The 20869-nt window shown below is 47.0% G+C and overlaps 1 protein-coding gene across 1 annotated transcript in view; it reads left to right on the top strand.

Annotated features, from left to right (window-relative positions):
- The window catches only part of EXOC4 (exocyst complex component 4), an 817909-nt gene that overhangs the window by 722937 nt on the left and 74103 nt on the right, over positions 1-20869 (top strand). The gene's annotated exons all lie outside the window — the stretch shown is intronic.

A 20869-nucleotide genomic window follows, 5' to 3' on the forward strand; every position in this document is an offset into this window, starting at 1 on the left:
CCTCAACTCAGGATCAGGAATGACACAGATTCCAACAGATGCATCCAGTATTACTTGGTATGAGACAGCATAGTCATTCTAAGGTTCTCAAGCCAGGCTGGTAGAAGATGAGACAGGAAATGTATATAAAAGGAATCCTAACAGGTGACAAAATGGGTAGAGATAGTGTGTATTTATAAAAGAGAGAATTTAAGAGCGTGCCTGGGGGGAGAGGGAGCATGCCTCGGGGAGAGAGAGAGCACGCCTCGGGGAGAGAGAGAGCACACCTCGGGGAGAGAGAGAGAGGGAGAGAGCACGTCTCGCCAAGATGTAGCTGCTGTGCGCCTCGTGATGTGGCGGCTGTGTGGCGGCTGCATGGCGGCCACTGTGCAGCCGCCGCGCGCCGGTTTTCCTGTGTCATCTCTACAATAAAGGTTTCACAAAGACAACGAGTGTCTGGGTTTGACTTGCTGGCCAAGGGACCCTGACATCCCATCCCATCCCATCCCATCCCATCCCATCCCATCCCATCCCATCCCATCCCATCCCATTCCAATCATTTCATAGGCATTCACTGAGTGCCTACAATCTCCCTGATTTTTCACTAGACCCTGAATAATCAAAGATAAACAACAGATAGTCTATGGGAAAGCAATGCTTAATTTTTCTGTACTATTACCAACCCCAGACTCACTAGTTCACTTGTAAATAGAAATTGACAAGAGACTGGGGGACAGCCCAGACAAGGCTTATTAGGGACTTTTTCCTCTACAAAGCTGTAAGGACTGCGTGGGCATTTGAGTTTCGTCATCTTTTCTAAGCCAGGAATGAGGTGAATAAGGCCAGAAGGTCAGGGTAGGTGCAGGTGCTGGCCTGGTGGGGAACTCTGTTGGCCTACTATTCCACTCTCCTATGGTTCTCAGTGTGATGGACTAAGGGGTAGGATGCTGACTTAAGTCCACACAGATAAACTTCTCAGCTTTGCACCTCTTCCTGGGGTCCCAGAGACTCACAGCTTTGCCCCAGGCTACTTCTTGCCATTACTGGGTAAAATCCCTTCTCCGGTGACATAAGCTGAGCACATTTACCTGGAGGTCCCTGTAGCCTTATGGAGGTTGGCTGGGGGGAAGAAGTAAAAGTTTCATCTGACAAAAGTCTCCAGGCTCAGCAGTCTTCATGTCTGTTTGACTTTAACCCGATGGGCTACAGATTCTTGAGGCAGGGATGTTGGCTGACTCCTAAGTGCAGTCTGGTGACAGGAGGAGGTCGGCAGGGGCCCTTCCTCTCCATTCCTGTCACCCTGAAGGCCGTTCTAATTAGCTTTCAGATTGCTTTGGTAGTTTCTGTTCTTTGAGTTTGTACTTGGAGCTACACATACACACCTACACATAATCCCATTTTAATGAAATCAGGAGAGCATCAAAATCACTACATTGTGTCGGTGTCTCATTAGAATGGACATCTCTTACCACTGCAGGCTAAAGGGGCTGCTTTGAGGTTTATTAGTGTTTTTTTAAAGCAAAATGCCCACATGCTATGATGGTTTTATTTTATTTTTTTTTATTTTTATCGGCTCCCTTCCATCTTTCCAAGTAAGCTGCCAAAAAGGAAAGACTGAGCCTGGTAATAAATCGAATATCAGATTCCTTGTAAAATTGGACATGTTTTGGAAAACATACTGCTAATATTTGGAGTGCAGTTATAAATATTTATGGGGGAGAAAAGGAGTCGGAATCATGCCAGGGGACCAGGCAGGAGATGAAAGGACACACAACTAGTGGTGGGTGGAAACGAGCTGTGTAGCATTGCAGGGACCGCCACACTTGTAAACGGCCACGTGTATGGGGAAAATTATAATAGCAAGTAAAATAAGCAAGGCATTTTGCCTGTGTATGTGAAGGAGGGTAGGCAGGGGCTGCTGGCTGAGACTGAGCTGGCCTATCAGGGCTGTGGGAGACTTGGGGGAACTGAGTCCAGCACCCAGTTGGGGACACTCTTCGGAGGGGAGGAGGATTTGTTGAGTTTCTCAGTAAGCTGGAGAGCTTTAGATGCAATCCTCTGGGGATTTGGAGAGACCATACTGTTACGCCCTGGAAGCGTTCCTAACACAGGTTGCAATGATTGTTCAGCCACCACATGCAGCTTCTCTGTTTAACTGCCTTCTCCTGCACCTGTGTCACTCAGAGTCCCAGTCAGAAGCCCAAACCTGCACTCGGGCTGGATAGCCAAGGGGAGTTGAGTGAAGGGGCAAAGGTGGGGAGACTGCACAGTGAGGAAGCCACAGGGCAAAGGAGAATGTTGGGGACGCCATCACCTCTCTTACCTGGGCCTGGGTAGGCAGGCACAGCAGTGGAGGCCATTCTACCAGGAGAGGGCCAAGGATGCGCTTGCCATCCTCTCTCCCTCTACTCTCCAGTTCCCTGCTGACTCCCATGATCTAGCCCCAGCTTGCTGATGGATGTAATTGTGGGAGTTGGCCGGACCAAGGCCGGCACCCCCCCAAGCAGCTTAGAGATGCAGGTAAGAATTGACAGGCAGGAAACTCAAGCAGAAGTTCCATGAAACAGTCTGGAATCAGAGTTGCTGCTTCTGTAGGAAAGCTGCCTTTATCCTAAAGACCTTCAACCAATTGGATGAGGTGACCTATTATTATAAAAGGTAATTTTCTTTACTTATAGTAAAGCAGGCTTTGTGGGTTAATCACACTAAAAAAAAAACTTTCAAGGGGCCAGTGTTAGGGTCCAGCATGTTAAATGCCCCCTTATAATGCCAATATCTCATCTTAGAGTATTAGTTCAGATCCCAGCAGTTCTGCTTCTGATTCAGCTCCCTTAGTGATCGTGGGCCTGGAAAACAGTGGAAGATATTCCAAATGCTTGGACCCTGTTACCCATATGGGAGACCTGGATTAAGATCCTGGCTCGGGGGAGGGGGGACCCCAGAGTGGAACAGGTGGACAGAAGGAGGCTTGTATCCCAACCCTGAAGACTCCCAGATTGGCACCAAGGACTATCAGTAAGAGCACCAAGGACTACATCCCAACTGCCAAGGAGACCACAGGGAATTGGGAGTGCCTTCAGAGGCCAAGAACTCTGAGGTCACCCACCCCCATTTGGATCTACCACATAGGATGGAAGAAGTCCAAATCCTGCCTTGCAGGATCCAAGGTTGTCAGAAAGACAACCAGGAACCTGGAGTGGTCTGCAGAAACAGAACAGTAAACTTCCTTCGGGAATAGGGAAGGGAGCTTTCTCTGGTCCTTGCCTGGTTCTGACTTTAGGTCCCTACCCTCTCTTGCAATGACCATCAGGATCGCTCCAGAAACCCCTCAAAACAAACAAACAAACAAGAAATCTAGATAGATAGACAGACAACAACAAAGAAAACTTAGAATCAGACAGGAAGTAGTCAGCGGGAATGTACTTATACCTCACTGGGTGGGACACAAAGATTAGTTACTCCTCACTAGGGGTATTAAAGATTTCTTTGCACATCCCTCCTAAAACCATTCACCTAAACTGTTGACATATGTCTTGTTAGAGTTATAGAGTTAGACTACCCGAAAAACAGCCAGGTTCAGCAAAATCATGCTTCAATACTATAAACTGCTAAATACTAAAATTAAAATAGACATGAGACAGCTGAATAGTAATCTATAGCCATTTTAAGGTGTATAGAGGGCCCAGCGGCGTGGCCTAGCGGCTAAACTCCTCGCCTTGAACGCGCCAGAATCCCATATGGGTGCCGGTTCTAATCCCAGCAGCTCCACTTCCCATCCAGCTCCCTGCCTGTGGCCTGGGAAAGCAGTTGAGGATGGCCCAAAGTTTTGGGACCCTGCACCCATGTGGGAGACCTGGAAGAAGTTCCTGGATCCTGGCTTCGGATCGGCATAGCATCGGCCGTTGCGGCTCACTTGGGGAGTGAATCATCGGATGGAAGATCTTCCTCTCTGTCTCTCTCCTCCTCTCTGTATATCTGACTTTCCAATAAATAAATAAATCTTTAAAAAAAAATTCAAGGTGTATAGAACCTGGTTGTATATAAACTAATACTTGAAATGTCAATGAAGAAGTCACAGGATGTGGTTCAGTACTTGCATTCTTTTTTTTTTTTTCCTTTTTTTAACATATTGGCTACTCAATACCATGTCAATTAATTCCATAACGTTATAAATTGTTACTGATGTTATGTCGGGACTTTTAATTGATTGGGATGATACTCTGCCGGCTCTACCTGCAGACCAGAGATGGTCTCCCCAAGAAACCGTGGTACTTATCTGGACAATAATATGCTGGACTTTATGCTTGGTAAATGCTTGCAATGAAAGAATCTCAACTGAATTTGAGCTGTGGTAATGCAACAAGGTGGAGGAATCCACCATAAGGGGAGGGTTTGGGGAGGAGGGGAATCCCAGTGCCTATAAAACTGTGTCACATTATGCAATGTAATAAAAAAAAAAAAGAAAAAAAAGATCCTGGCTCCTGGCTTCAGCCTGGCTGTCATGGGAAGTGAGCAGGAGACAGAAGATTTATCTTTCTTTCACTGTCATTCTGCCTTTCAAATAAATAAATAAAACTTTATAATAAGATAAAAATATCCTTATGGCAGCAACTAGACTAATGCTTGGCTATAATGTCACAGTAGTCTAGATAAGTTGATGCACAAAATGAACCCTACAGCCTTGTGATGGGACAAGATGGCACAGAGCAATGCTAAGATGCAGGTGGGGTTTTGCAGCCTAAAAGCCATGCTCACATGTGCCTCTGCTAACCCTCAACACCACTTGGTGAAACTGGTATTGTCACCCATAATTCATAGGTGTTGGAAGAGAGGCTCATGGACTTTTATTACCGAAGGAAACAGAACTGGAGCATCATAAAGCAAGACTCCATTCTCCTGACTTCACTTCTGGGCAGCTTCTAAGTGGATTGTTAATATTTTTAAATCATGACATCAGGATTTAGCTAAACATAATAAAGAAGGGGAACCAGTGACAGTGTGGGTAAAAATGATGGGCCATGTGTGGCTGTATGTTGGAGGCTTGTTATCTTTTTCCCTATGGTTTTAAATATGAGGCTTTCTACCATAAAATATTAAATATATTCTTGGGCCTTTGTGAGCAGTTTGCTGTCTTGCAGTGCTAGCCATACAGCCCTATCATTTGTGGTTGTGTGACACTCTTTGAATATAACCCTGTGTTTCATCTTTTTGCCTTTGAAGAGCACTCTGTACAAAGGGGCAAGCGAGGTCACGACAAATGCCTTTGCTGTCAAGTTCCAGAACAGAGCATCTTCTGACTACACTGACCCATTAGTCCTGGGAGCTGACATTCAGGTCTCGTCCCTAGTGGGGCAGCCAGACTGTCTGGCTTTGACTTCTGCCTCCTCTGCTTCCCACCTGTTTGAGTCTATCAAGTCACTTGGCTTCTCTGAACCTCAGCCTCACCAGCTGAACACAGGACATAGTAGTGTCTGCCTTCCTCGTTTCTTACAAGAAGTGAATGGCTTGGGTCTGGTATTAGAGTAAGTATATTTTGGGGAAACAAATAAACGCATTGAACTCTCTTTCCCTAAAACACTTAAACTCTCTTTCCCTTTACCTGTGTCTGGTTCCTTTTTTGACCCCTTCCAATGCCAGAAGAGAATGCAATAGAGAAATCATTCATTTGTTGAATGGTTGTGGGAGCCCTATTTCACAGCTCTTAGGATTAGGACATAAAGATAAGGGTCCTTGACTTAGGAGCATGGCCTTCATGTCCTTCTCTACGGTGCACACCTCCCAATGGATACCCAGAGTCTCAACTGGTGCTGAATGCTAAATACACACATACCTACAAAAACATTTCATTTGTAAAATAGGCACACTAACGCGCTAATAATAGGGTAACTAACAACTAGATGCTGTACTAACAGTAATTTAAAATATATGAATTATTTCTGAAGTTTTTACATAATGTTTTTGGAGAGCAATTGACCACACATAACGAAAACTGCAGAAAGTACTGCTTTAGGTAAGAGGGAACCACTAGAACTAGAAGAGCCAGACCATTCACTCAGTAAACAGTTCTTGACATTTATTATGACACAGATCTGTAGAGAATTAAATGAAGATAGTGAATCTTCTCCATAAAACACCATAATGTAAGTTATTGTGTGTAACTTAACCCTAGGCAGTACGTAGGAACTTTTTTTTTTAAAGATTTATTTTTATTATTTTTTCATTGGAAAGGCGGATATACAGAGAGGAGAGAAAGAGAGGAAGATCTTCCGTCCGATGATTCACTCCTCAAGTGAGCACAACGGGCCGATGCTATGCCGATCCGAAGCCAGGAGCCTCTTCCAGGTCTCCCACGTGGGTGCAGGTTCCCAAAGCTTTGGGCCGTCCTCGACTGCTTTCCCAGGCCACAGGCAGGGAGCTGGAAGGGAAGCGGGGCTGCCGGGATTAGAACCGGCGCCCGTATGGGATCCTGGACGTGCAAGGCGAGGACCTTTAACCACTTGTGCCACCACGCCGGGCCCCGTAGGAACTTTTGAAATAAATTGTGAGAAATGTTCTAATAGGGATCCATCAAGGTACTGGATTTACCTGCCCTAATTTCTTAGCACTTCCCTGCCCTGGTCCCAAGTACTACTGCACGGAACATATTCTAGTTCTTAAAAAAAAAAAAAAAAGATTTGTTTTATTTGTTTGAAAGGCAGAGTTACAGAGGAGAGAGATCTAATATCCACTGGTCCACTCCCCAGATAGCTGCAATGACTGGGGAAGGGCTGGGCTGCTCAGAAGCCAGAAGCCCAGAACTCCAGCCGGCTCTCCCACGTAACTTCAGGGGCCCATGCACTTAAATTGTCCTCTGTTGCTTTCTCAGATGTGTTAATAGGGAGCTGGATTGGAAGTGGAGCATCTGGAACTAGAACCAGCACTGTAGGCAGTGGCTTAAAATGCTCCGCCATAGCACTGGCTCCCATTCATATCTTTAATGCAATGGGAACCTGATCTTGATGAAAAATCAAATAAGTGAAACTCTTGTAAGTACCAATTACCCACATATCCCAAAGCATGTTGATTTGTTTCTAAATTGTCAGTTTACCAAGACATCAAGATGAGGAAAAGCGTAAGTAGAAAAAGAGGATACAAATCTGTATTCCAGGGCCTGGCGCAATGGCGCAAGTGGTTAAGGTCCTCGCCTTGCACGTCCAGGATCCCATATGGGCGCCGGTTCTATCCCGGCAGCCCCGCTTCCCTTCCAGCTCCCTGCCTGTGGCCTGGGAAAGCAGTCGAGGACAGCCCAAAGCTTTGGGACCCTGCACCCACATGGGAGACCCGGAAGAGTCTCCTGGCTTCGGATCGGCATAGTATCGGCCGTTGTGCTCACTTGGGGAGTGAATCATTGGACGGGAGATCTTCCTCTCTGTCTCTCCTCCTGTATATCCGCCTTTCCAATAAAAAACATAATAAAAATAAATCTTTAAAAAAAATCTGTATTGCAGAAGGACTTGGTGATGATAACTCAGTGGTTTTTGGCAAACTTCTTGTCTGGTCAGCCTAAATTGTTGGGTTTTCTCCCCTTATGGTATGTCTAACAAGGAACTTGTTTGAGGCAGGTCCAGTGTCAGCTACATTATAACTACATTGTTGTGTTGACTTCAATCTGTGATGTCTGTACCAGAAACTCCTTGAGCCTTATTTCATTTTGTAAAGGTCTGTTTAGTCTAAGTAATATAAACCACCTGCTCACAAAATACTCTTAAGCCACCCCGGGGGGCATAGCTTTTTTTGGTTTTAGCCTTCTTGTTAGATAATAATGAAGTTTTATTTCTTAATCAAACTGAAAATTCAGCATCAAACTGTCTGTTTTATTCCTGCTTCTTAATGGGTCATCTTGAGTATCATGCACCCTGCCTTGCAGACTTCTGCTGGAAAACGTAGAGTCAGGGGTGGGTATTCAGTGAGGTGATCAAGACAACACATGGGAGGCCTGCGTCCCATGTTGGGATGTGGGTTTGAGTTCTGGCTGTTTCCAATTCCAGCTTCCTGCTGATGCCTAACCTGGAAGGCAGCAGAGAATGGCCAAGCACTTGAATCCTTGTTACTCACCTGTGAGACCCACATGGAGTTCCTGACTCCTGGCTTCAGTCTGGTCCCGCTATTGTGGGAACTCGGGGGAATGAACCAGTAGGTGGAAGATCTCTGTCTTTGTGTCTCTACCTCTTAGAGAAGTGGGGAGGAGGAGAGAGGTGAACACGATGGAGAGTGAAAAGGAGAAAAGATATGGAGGAAACACTGAGTCTTCTGGTTACAGAGTCTTCTCTCAACTGGCTTTACTCCTCGGAACACTTACTGCCCACCTGCTCTCGGCCTGATTCCTACTCCATGATTTATCACTGCCTGTTGCCTCCCCTGGGCCACTGTGGGTTCTTCTGTTATGTACTTCCTGCTACTTCTTCATACAACAAATGCCTGTACTAAGTTTAGCAGATAAACAACCTGGACGACCAGCTCTGCCTCTGAACTTAGGAAGTTTACAGATTAGAGGACTACTTGATATTAGTCAAGTAATGGTGTAAGTTAATACAAAACTATAATTACATTAAATGGTTCAGTGGAGAAGTACAAAATAAGACAAAAGCATGAAAAGGGGTATTTGATTTAATCTGGGGAATGACTGAAGGAGTCCTAGAGAAAGGGGAGAGGGACACAGCATATTGTCAAGGCCCTGTGGTAGGAAGGGACATTGATTTGGATAATTATTATATATTTTAAAAAGATCTTATTTATTTGAAAGAAGGAATTACAAGGACACACACACACACAGAATCGTCCATCTGCTAGTTCATTCCCTGGATGGCTGCAACAGCAAGGGCTCAGCCAGGAGCCTAGAGCCTAGATCTCCATCCTTGTCACCTCTATTAGTGACATGGGCACAAGTACTTGGGCCATCTTGCACTGCTTTCTCAGATGCATTTGTAGTAACTGGATCAGAAATGGAGCACCTGGGACTCCAACCAGTATCCATCTTGGATGCCAGCTTTGTAGGCAGTGGCTTAACTTGCCACAATGCTGACCTTGATAATTATATTTTTTATAACTTCATAAAATCCTATGTGCCTCTCATTAGATGCTCAGCTCCATGTGAGCAGAGATTACGCCTGTTTTACTCACTTTGGGTAACATCACCTGATGCAAATTAAGGTTATTAAATGCTTGTGAAGTTAAATGAAAGGGCAAACAGGAATAACAATAAACAGGCTGAGGATTCAGCTAAATCATCCCAAAGAAGAGACAGTTCCTAAGCTGAAGTTAGAGTAGAAACAGGGATTCACTACCGGGATAGGCAGACTCAAAGGAGGACTCCAGCAAACCACCCATGTTCTCAAAGGGCATACACGAGGCACCAGACTTGGGCTGTGTGGCCAACAGAATACATCCATAATGACACCACTTCCGTTGTAACTCCTGACCTATGGAAAGTTTGTGATAATAATAAATGTTTAAATCCTTCATGGACCTGGCACTGTAGTCTAGCGGCTAAAGTACTCACCTTGCACATTCCAGGATCCCATATAGGTGCTGCCAGCAGCCTCACTTCCCATCCAGTTCCCTGCTTGTGGCCTGGAAAATCAGTTGAGGATGACCCAAGGCCTTGGGACTCTGCACCCTCATGGGAGACTGGCTTCTGGCTCTTAGCTTCAGATCAGTGCAGCACCAGGTGTTCTGGCCATTTGGGGAATAATATCTGAGTTTCCAATGAAAATAAATGAATCTTAAAAAAAAAAAAAAGCTCCTGAGTTTGGGAAATTTCTGAATGCAGCAATAGGTATTGAATACATGCAGCATAATGGTAGCCTCCTGGTCACCTGCCTCTTGACCCTGTTGCAGGAAAGGAATGAGGAAACAGCTGAAAAGGGTGGAGATGCCTTCATGAGGGAATCAGTGCATTTCCTCTTCTCTCTGTTGAGCAAGAGTTATGTACATGGTTCGGCCTCATTGCAAATGAGGCTGGCAAAGGATTGGCTTGTTTTTAGCTAGGAAAATTATTACTATGGACAAAAATATTTAGGATTCCATTAGTGAAGAGGAAGAGGGAATAGATGTTGGAAAGACTGAAGCTTCAAAAAATTCAGACATATGGGATTAAAAGACAAGTTTGGCTGCAAAAAAAATTGAAATTCATATGTAACTATTTCCATAACATGCATTTCCATGAACTTTTTGAAGATCTCTCATATGTGTTAAGGCACGTTGATTTTTGAGTGTGCCACAAGTTATCTGTACTTCCCAGCCCTCGTCTCATCATGACACATAGAAAGCAAAATTTGCGTAGTTGGCAGAGGTAAATGCTGCTTATTTCAAGGCTGCCAGCCTGGGGACACAGACTGGCCCATGGCTGAGAGCATCAGTGTCAATGTAAGTAACAAGTGGACTGTGATGCCCCGAAGGAACAGCAGGGCCTTGCAATGGGAGTAGGTGTTCACCACAAACCAAGGATGTTCTGAGGAACCTGAGCTCAAGCTACATGTTTAAGGCAAAGTGAGGATGATTAGATAAGATGCTTTGAAACAGCAATCCTGGGTGACAAAGATGAATGCCAGGGCTGGTGCTGGTCCAAGACTGGCAGTTGCTTGGCAGTTTGTGCAGAAGCATTCTTTGTGCCAGGTTGTCGCGCCCACGTTTCTTATCGTCCGGCGATAAGAGGCAGACGCGAGTGAAGTCTTCTGCGGTAATCTTTATTGCGCGCATCAGGATGAGGAGGGAAGGGCTCAGATCCCGGCAGGCTGTCTGCTCTTATGTGCTGACTGGCCCCGCCTCCGCCGATGATAGGTCGGCGTCATGATTACGCAGGGTCCTGGGCGACTGGATTCGTCAGTCCCAGTGTTCATGCGCCGGCCACGCCTCAGCTCACTGCACATGCGCTAGGCGCCTGCGCAGTACCACGAAAGCTACGTCACCAGGAACCAAGGTGTGGCTTTTCCGGCCGGCGCCATTTTGGGTACGGCATGTAGCCAGTACATACAGATGCGGCTGGCAACACCAGGTTGTTGTTCTAGACCGATCTTTGTTGGCAGTGACTGCCAACGCTCTCTGGGGACCTTCAAGGTTCTCTGGAGCCAAGAGGGTCCCACCTGGACACAAGGTGAAAACCGGGCCTGCCCACCCCTCTCACCACTGATCAGGCACCAGATATGGGAGATGCGTGCCTTTGGGCCAGGAGCTTTGTTAGGTTGAGGGCAGTGCCCGCTGGAAACTCAGCTGAGGGCCATCAGCCACCTTTGCTTCCAGAACCCCAGGGGCCTAAGTCCCATAAGTCCCCAAGGTGTGAGGAGGTCTGGGCAGAGAGCCTGCACCTGTATTCCACCAGCACCGGTGATAACCACAGAATAGGAGGTGGTGACCCAGAAGAGCAGGGAACTTGGGTGTGTGAAAGCAAGGTCTAACTCCAAATGGCATGGTGGTGCTCTTAAGCTGATCGCCATTTTAACCAGTGAGTTCTGCAGGCTCGAAGGGCCATTCTGCCTGTTGCTAGCAGCCTTTGGGAGCTGACACATGCATTTCACACTGCTGCTTGTTTGGGTTCAGCCAGACTCTTCTGCAGCATTTAATTGTCATGGACATCATGTAGCATGAGACAGCTGAGAGACTGAAATGAGCTCACAGTTCGTATTTGGAAAATTTTCTCCATTATGAGACTAGAAAGATTAAAGTGATAATAATACCTTATACCCATATCATGCTTTCCTCCTAGCTCAGAGCTTTCATATGCACATTATCTTATTTAAGCCTCATGATAGTTTTGTGAGCTAGTTAGAATGAAAATTATTCATTTTAGAGGTGAAAAAATGATAACTGGAAATATATGCCTCTACCTTACATATTCAATGACTTTTTAAAATCAACCACTATTCTTCCCACCATCACAAGATCTAAGAAAGCAAATGAGGATGAGTTCTCCTTATAAAGTCTTCCCATCCCTGCGGTTAGTAAATTTAGGGGGTAGGACATTAATGTTTAACTCTCAACAAACAAAAGCAAAGGGTAATTGGAAACTTGTAGGACTGTATCACTCATGTATTGTGCTCCTGTTAGATACAGCTAGGTTAAGCCACCATGTGAGGCTAAGTGTGGGGTGGGTAGACATTGCAGTCCTTGGGGCTAGCATTTGGTACAGCAGTTAAGACACTCCTTGTGCCCATGCCCCACATTGCAGCATCTGGGTTTGAAGTCCAGTTCCACTCTCAGTCCCAGCTTTGTGCTAACGTATAGCCTGGATGGGTGCGGCTTAAATCCCTGCCACCAATGTGGGAGATCTGGATTTGGGGTCCTGACTCACGGCTTTGACATCGCTTAACCCTGGCTATTGTGGGCATTTCAGAAGTGACCTAGCCTAACATACAAAACAAATATAAATAATTTTTATGGATAAAGATATAAAAAATAACTTGTGGAGCTAATAATACAGTAAGAAATATAAGATGGGCAAAAGACTAACATCAGGAAAAGGAATTGTGACCAAATTCTACTGGAGTTCAGAGGAGGCATAGATCATAGCAGCCTTTCACAGAGCAGCAGGGCTGAGCTCATGGCCCAGCATGAGCCCAGACGTTGAGCTAGCTCAAGGGCTACAGCATTCACCTTGCTACTAATATAACCAAATCAACACTCAGTCCACTAGACAGTCATCACCACCAGTCAGCTAACTAATCAGCTTGCACCTGCTTGCTCTTCTATTTCTTACCATGTTTATGTTTCCAACATTTTTGTTGAATTTTACATTACTGGGTTAAACAACAACAATAACTCAGATTTCCCCGAAGAAAGAAATTGCTTGCTCTGAGATTTTGTGGGATCCTTGGGAGAACTCCCCCTCTGTGGGAGCTGTGACTGTTCTGCTGTCTGCCTTGGGTCAAGCATCCTGTCTCACACACCAATGGAGAAGCTGCACCCAAGGGAACCGGCAGACCTTTGAAAGAGGTGATATTTTCAGGAAGATCTTCCGACCAATGATTCACTCCCCAAGTGAGCGCAACGGCCGATGCCATGCCGATCCGAAGCCAAGAGCCTCCTCCAGGTCTCCCACGCGGGTACAGGGTCCCAAAGCCTTTGGGCTGTCCTCTACTGCTTTCCCAGGCCACAGGCAGGGAGCTGGATGGGAAGCGGGGCCGCCGGGATTAGAACCGGCACCCATATGGGATCCCGGGCGTGCAAGGTGAGGACCTTAACCACTGCGCCATCGCGCCGGGCCCCAAAATCTCTTTCTGAATATCATTTTCCTGGGGTCTGTCGTTTCCCTCCCAAGAAAGAGAGAAAAAAAAGGCTTACAGAAAGGATTGAGAGGACATGTAACGTGTTTAGCACTTAGAAGGTAATCAACAGCAAATATTGAATCACTTTACGTTAAGCTGTCTAATCTCTGAACCAGGGCGCGCGCACACACACACACACACACAATGCTGAAGGACTGGTTACCTTCCCCCAACTTGGGGGCCATTGATTCTAGCGTTCTTCAATGCAAATTGTATTCGCAAAATCCACGGTAAGGGTGAGAGGAAATCCAATCTCATTTCCAAGTATCCTTCATTGTAAAATGCGACGATTGTAACAGAGGATGAAAAGCAGATCCAAATAAAAATTTCTCCTAATAGCCATCAACACTTTTGGGGCCCTGGTGAAAGAAAAGTGGAGCAATGGCGACCCCACGTGGTGTAACAGTGAATTACAGGCCTGATGGCTTAGTTTACTTTGCTTGTCCTCAAAGTCACCGGTTCAACTTGTAGGGTTAACAGGGCGGGCTGACACTGAGGCAACTTCAAACAGCTGTGCTAGTAAAAGTAAGCCGGCCCAAAAAGGCTCTTCTCTAGAGAAAGAATAATAAACATCCTGTTACTTAGCTACTGACACAGTTGGTGTCTAAAATCTCTGTTGCAGGCTCTTGGCTCTCACTTACAAAGTGTTCTAAGCCACAGGCACAAGTGCAACATACAAAGTGACAGGGTTTATTGAAAGGTGAGGAAATCACAGACACACATGGGCCATGTTCAAGGGTACAGTGAGCCAGGAAGGGCACGGTGGGAGAGAGCAAGAAAAGCTTTTTCTCACCCTACTGCGTTTTGTGCCCCTCCCTGTTGCCAGGCTTCTTTGGAGCCTGGAAAGGGGAGTGGCTATATCACAGTCCCCCGGGTCTTAAGTTAGGGGAGGTTCCTCCTGGGAAGGTGGGTGGATAGGATTACCTGGTGGGGCTGGGAGAGGACGGGTGAGTGTGGCTTTTGGCTCCTGACCTCAGCCCAGGCCAGTACCATGAGTGTGAGAAGCACCTGGTGGACCTGGGCAAGGTGCGGTTCCTGGGATGCCTCAGACCTGACTGGATTCTCTGGGGTGTCTGTCTCAGTCGTGTGCTTCCTGTGAGTCTGAGGCATGTTGAAGTCTGCAACTAGAAGCCAGAGAGGAGAAGCTGGCTTGCAGGGGAAGGGATGTTTATCGACTCGATAAAGAGAGAGAGTGATCACCTTTAACAGGAAGACACAGAAAGTGGAAAAATACCCTTCACTGGTACACTCACACACACAAGCACACACACACACTCATACACTCGCACATACACACACACTCACAAACATACTCACACACACAGACACACGCACGCGTACAGATCTCTCTCTCCCCCCACTTTTACCCCCCTTGGTGACTGTGGCAGTTTTGTTTGCTGGTCTAAAGGTTTGAAGATATCTTTTATGCTGAGCTGAAGATTATTAAGCGTAAGTAGTTCCTGATCTGCTTTAGTTCCAAGCAACCCAGTTCTGTTCTAGTTACTTTGGTCCTAACACAGAAGCAGAGCTCGGCCTGCCCTGACCCTTGTAGTCCCCAGGTAAACTGCCAGGTCCAGGAGGGCTCCCAAGGGGAGGAGAAAAATCAGTGCTGGAATTTGTTTTCTCCTGGAAACCAGCAAGATATTTGAGGTAAATCCCAAACATTTGATGTGGAATGAATACATGATGGAAGGGGAACGAAGGGAGAGAGAGCAGGAAGGGGGGCTGATGGACGAGACTAGGTCCCTTCCCGCCTCTCCCTCTGCTCCTTCCCTGTCACCTACCTCCTTGGCAGCTGGGTTCCCACTCCTGCTCAGACCTCTCCCAGGCAGCTGACAGGGAGCAGCCGCAGGCAGTGGTGGCTACTGTGTATAGGATGTGGGTGTGGACCCTCAGTGACTGGTACCTGTAAACACACAGCAGGGCCTGAGCTTACAGCATTCACCCATTGCTATGATGTCTGGGCTCCCATAGTGGTCTGTTTCCAGCCATCACAGGGCATCTCTAAAGACACAAGAAATTAGCTACCATTCATTGGGTATTTAACCATCACATGGAATTGTGACTATCGCATTGGGCAATAAAAATAGGATGTAATAAGATTCAAGTGTTTGTTGGCCTTATTTCTGATATAACTTATCGAATGACCTGTGGGATGACTTTTTTTTTTTTTTGGTAATAAATGGTGGGTTTGGAAACTCTAACTGTTCCCTCTCCTGAGCGGGGGTGGCTGGGTACACCCCTTCAGCCACAATAACCTCAGATCAGAGCAAGAGAGCCAGGTCCAAGCGGGGGGTGGAGGCAGGAGCTCATGAGAGTGACTCCTGAAGCCTGCTCCACCTTCCTTCTCTAGGTCAGGATCCAGAGGCAAAGATTGTTTCTCCAAGCCCTGTCAAGTCTGTGCCCTGGAGCTTGGCGAGTGGGGCTCACGAGTCACATCTAAGCCCTGTCCACGCCCAGGGCAATCCTAAGCCTACTGTGGTCAGCGAATGCTTTACCCTTGAAATTGCTGAGTCTCCTGACAGAGCCATGAGTTCTCACACTGGCCCATTAGAAAAGCTGGCTTCTGGTCTTGGCTCTGTTGTGGTTGGCCTGTGTGATTGTGGCATCTTTGGGCCTCATCTGTGCTAAGGAGTTCATCCCAACGATCCTGATGTCTCCACCAGTGCCCAGCAGTCTCTCTTTTTCCTGTCCTGAAGCTCTGAATTGGCACTGACCTGGTCAGTTTACCTCATGGGTCAGCTTATCAGAGATCACAGGTGTCTGAGTGACCCCAGGGCAAGTGACAGGAGAAATTAACATGGGAAATTTTAGCTGCCCCATTTGTGGCAAGATTCCCATTTCTCAAACAGGATTTCCTCCCTCCCCTGCCAGAAATTCCAGAAAAGGATGTAACTGCGCCCGTGGGCTGAGAAGACTTCTAGGGCCTCAGCCTTGAGTTTCCTCAAGAAGAGCATCTGGGTCAGCCCTTCCGCCTCCCAGGGAAGATGCTGCTGGGTTTAGGAGCTGTAGGGAATAGCGGATGCACCAAGTGTGGCAGAATCGCACTCATGGAAATTGACTCCAATGTAAGTGAATGGAGGTGAATTGTAGATCATTTGAATACTTCCCAGAGCAAGGAGGTCACCAGAGGCTCTTGGAGGGTAGAGAGAGTGAGAGAAAGGGAGAGAGAGAGTGGGAAAGAGGGAGAGAGAGAGAGAGGTCTGCCAAGATTCCAAGGACCAAGTCCTATTGAGGATTTTTCCTTTTGGGATAGGGGCTCAAACAGAATTCATTAATGTCATAATTTGACTTAATGTATTGGATGATTAAGATTCCATTGAAACCAAGGACAGAGTCCTAGGAGACAAACAGATCAGAGGGTGAGAAACCCAGCCTGGGCCAACACAGCAATGGAATGGGGACAGCGTGGGCAGAGGGGAAGGCTTGGTCACTATCATGACCCCGCCTCCCACAGCTGCCCTTTCCTTCCGCCCCAGCTCCTGATTCCTTGTGGTTTCCAGACAAGTGGCAGCTAGGGGTGCTGTGGGTGCTGGGCCACCTGCCAACCAGGGCTCTGGTGGAAAAGCCCTTTTTCCCTCTGACTCAGGTGGAGTTGGGTTGGAATTTTCCAAAAGGAACTTTTCTTTTCTCTCAGAAACCCAGAGGAATAAGTCAGTAGAAAAAAATTAGAAACACACCTTCTACCACAGCAGTCCAAGCCAGGCTGGCACAGTTCTGGGCAGGTTCCTGCTCACAGAGACCTCTCCCCTGTCTGCTGGATGGGGAAAGAGCCAAGCTTTGGCGAGGGTTGCAGCAGAGCCAAGCAGGAGCTACAGTGGCAGATCTGGTGGAAGTGCTGCTGGCCCGGTCTTTCCATCCTAGCTGTTCCTCCGGATACAGCCACTGGGCCCACTAGTCTCTTCCCCAAGATATTTGTAATATTTGGAGCACCTTAGCCAGGCTAGCTGCTGCCCTTTCATGGCTTCTCATGGGTGGAGCTTCACTGGGTGGAAGTCCATCGCCATGAGCCATCGGTTTGGCAGGAGGGAAGGGTGCACAAGTGATGGTGGGCAGGTAGTGGGCAGAACTGAGGGAACAGCTGTGATGGGAAAGACCCAGGAGTCTCCAGATTGGCCAATCCAATGACTAAGAGGTACTGAGGGTCTCTGCAATCCCAGACCACCTGTGACTGCCCTTGGAGACTGCACCTGGAGTCCCAGGGCCCCTTCCAAGAGCCCAGCCACAGGGCTGCTTTTGCCAACAATCTCCCAGATGTTTGTGACTCCGTCTTGGGAAATTAACAAAGGGGCTGAAAGGAAGGTTCTGGGATTGCTGAGGTTCTACCGGTTTCTGTCACGAAGGATTTGGGCTCCAGGAAGTGGCAGTCACCATGGACTTTTATAAGCAAAAGTGATGTAAGCCAAAGGAGCCAAGTGAGTGGGTTCATTGGACTGGGTGTTTTGACAATTGTGGAAGCCCACCCCTAGGATGGTGCAGCCATCCAGCAAAGATGACCCAGATGTGCCCCCATGTGGTGGGACAGTGTACCCATGGAGGCTGTGAATGCTGGGCTGCCTGGGAGACTGAGGTGCCAGATAGTCCAGGAGGCCAGTGAGGAAGGAGGAGCCCAGAAGGGTGGACTGAGCAAATCAGTGGAGCTAATGGGCTGATGGTGGTGCTGGGTCACATGCAGGGCAGGGCAGACACAGGGAATCTAGTGCTGATATCTGTTTCTAGCCTGGATCGGCCACCTACCTTGCAGAACACGGCACACGTTTTCCAAATGCAGCTCCCAGGCCACCTCTACCATATCAGAATCATGTGGCCTGCCTATTCTGTGGGCAGAGTCCCCAGCTCCATGACAGTCTCTGGGAAGAACAGGTGGATCTCTGGTATTTGGAAAATACTTGGTCTTTGGCTGTGTCCTGCCGTCCCTCCTGCACCCCATTTCCTTCCCTTGGACTCAGATGATGGGAGTATAAGCAGAAGCCTGGGCCATGGGGGATGATGAAGTCTAGTTTTAGGGACTTTACAGAAGTTCAACAGGTAGTGAGATATGAAAAGATGGAACTCAGAAAAGTTGCTTGGAGCTAAAGGGAGATGGGACAGAGAAGAACATAGTGAGGAAGGATTCGTAATTGCATGTAGTTTCCTCTTTTGTCTGCAAGCCTGCCTTTTCCACACAGTCTGCTCGGAGCAGCCAGATATCTAGGAAGAAATGAGAACTTGTTATGGAAGGATCTCATAGGAGAAGTCCAACTTGGTGTTCAACTTTTGACATTTAGAATAGGATTGTGTGGCAGGTCAACAACCTTCAAGCTCAGATATGATTCTGAGAAAGGAGTGATTAACTTCCTTGATTTCCCCCTTTCTCCAGTGCTCATCAGAAACAAGCAAGATATCCTGCCCTGTCTTAAGGCCCAATTATAAACTGGGAGATGTTGCTACCACGTTAAGAGGGTCGAAAGCCTGCTGCCTTTGGAGAAGAAGAAGCTTGGGCAGGAGGTTATGATTCTGCTTTTGGTGACAGTGGAGATGGTTCTTAATTGTCTAGAACCACAGCAGACCCTGAGTGAAGAGAATGGATGCTGAATCAGAAGTCATAAAGGCATTAGAGGAATGAGCTGGGCTAAGGAGATTCTTGGAGGACTGGATCAGTACTTCCAGGCCACACAGCCTGGAAGGCTGAGCACTTAGATTCCAAGGACTGAAACACCTAAAGGACTTTTGCAGTTATCTGTGCTAATCCTTGCTTGCTAGAAGCTTTATGTGAAAAATGGTATTCTTGCTCCCGTACATGTTCAATGTAATGTGAGTTGAATTTTTGATTTCCTGGAGGAGTCATTTGCTGGTAGTTGAAAATGAAGAAAGAATTGGATTTAGCTGAGGAGGGTTGTGGACCCTAGGAAAAGTAATGAGGAGAAGAAGGCAGGAGGGGCCAAAGCTGTATGGACAGGATGCCCGATCAGGATGTCTTACAGAGTGGATGAAAGTCAAAGGGAGGGAATGGCCCAGTGAAGATTCCAACCTTAACCTTTCTTCATTGCAAGAAAGGAACAGTTGGGTCATGGCTGTGCTCCAGTGCAGGCAAGTGTTTGTTAATATACCCCTCCCTGCATTCCCTTCAGTAGCTCAAAAGTGAGGTTGAGGGATTGAAGGTGCTCCAGTAAGGGGAGGTGTGGCTACGAGGATGGAGGAGGGCAGGTGTATAAGCAATGGGCAAGCCCTCGGGGCCTCAAACATTCAGGCATGGCATGATGGCTCAATGGCTAAATCCTCATCTTGCACACACCGGATTCACATATGGGCACCACTTTGTGTCCCCATCCAATTCCCTGCTTGTGGTCTGGGAAACCAGTGGAGAATGACCCAAAGCCTTTGGACCCTACACCCATGTGGGAGACCTAAAGGAAATTCCTGGCTCCTGGCTTTGGATCAGCTCAGCTCTGGTCGTTGTGGCCACTTGGGGAACAAACCAGCAGATGCAGGTCTTTCTCTGTCTCTCCTTCTTGTAAATCTGATTTGTCTTTCCAATAAAAAATAAATCTTTTTAAATTTTATTTTTGATGCTGTTTACATAGTTGAGAAGGATGCATGCCCATTTGAACCACTGATTAGGGTGGGAAAGATTAGGGGAAAGTGGATGAGACCATTGTCTCCAAATTTTCTACTTCTTCTTTTTGTATCTGGGGGGATGGGGAAGAGAAAGGGAGAAGCCACATCCGGCATCTCAGTTGCATCAATACCCAGGGATGAGGAATGGCCACCCAGTGTCATCCCAGAGTCCCTGGTGTGGAGCATGCTCTGAGGGTCATGCTCAAGAGGTTTCAACAGTTCGATAGTTCTGAAATGCTATCTATCTTGCTGATTCAAGCATGAGCAAATCCTTTCAAGGTCCATTAGTTGACACAGTCCACCTTCGAGTCTCTATCTGCCCAGATATTTGCTGTCAATGCTTTGCTAGGGTAATTGCACAATTTGATCTGCTCTCCATTCCCTGCTATGGCACTAGAAATCTTTCTGAAGGCCCCAATGAACTACCATGTTCTCTACGTGCATTTGGGCATGCTGTCCACTGCTCCATCTTAGCTATTGAGGGGGCCACGTTCTGACACACAAAAAATCTCAAAATTCATTTTTCCATCTTTACGATGTTAGAAGTAGAGCACAGATAGTCACAGGTTGAATTTTTCTAAATTCAGTCACTGAACTGTTTCTTTCCTAGTACCCTTCAAAGAAACATATCCCTCTCCCATCACAAGGTGGCGTCTTTTGCCTTTGCCTTTGAAAACCTGCCAGGAGTTCATGATTCCATAGCTATGGGGGGGTGATTTTCAGGATTAGATCATACACAGCGAGTCAACTTCTGCAAGGCACTGTCTCTGGGGAACCCTGGATTCATGTCCTGAGGCACCTACCATGTATCCTGGCCAACAGAGTGAGCCAAGGTCTGCCAGACATGAGTGTGAAGGAATCTTAGGTGAATGGGTCCAGGTAACCATATTGCTATGACCTGTTTGAATTTCTGGATGTTTCAGAGCAGTATTTGTGCACAGCCCTAGTAGCTGGAACACGTATAGAATTCTGTTTTATAACTTTTGCACTTATTA

Source organism: Ochotona curzoniae, unplaced genomic scaffold, assembly GCF_017591425.1.
Source record: "Ochotona curzoniae isolate NIBS_2020 unplaced genomic scaffold, NIBS_Ocur_1.0 contig_4692, whole genome shotgun sequence".
NCBI lineage: Eukaryota > Metazoa > Chordata > Mammalia > Lagomorpha > Ochotonidae > Ochotona > Ochotona curzoniae.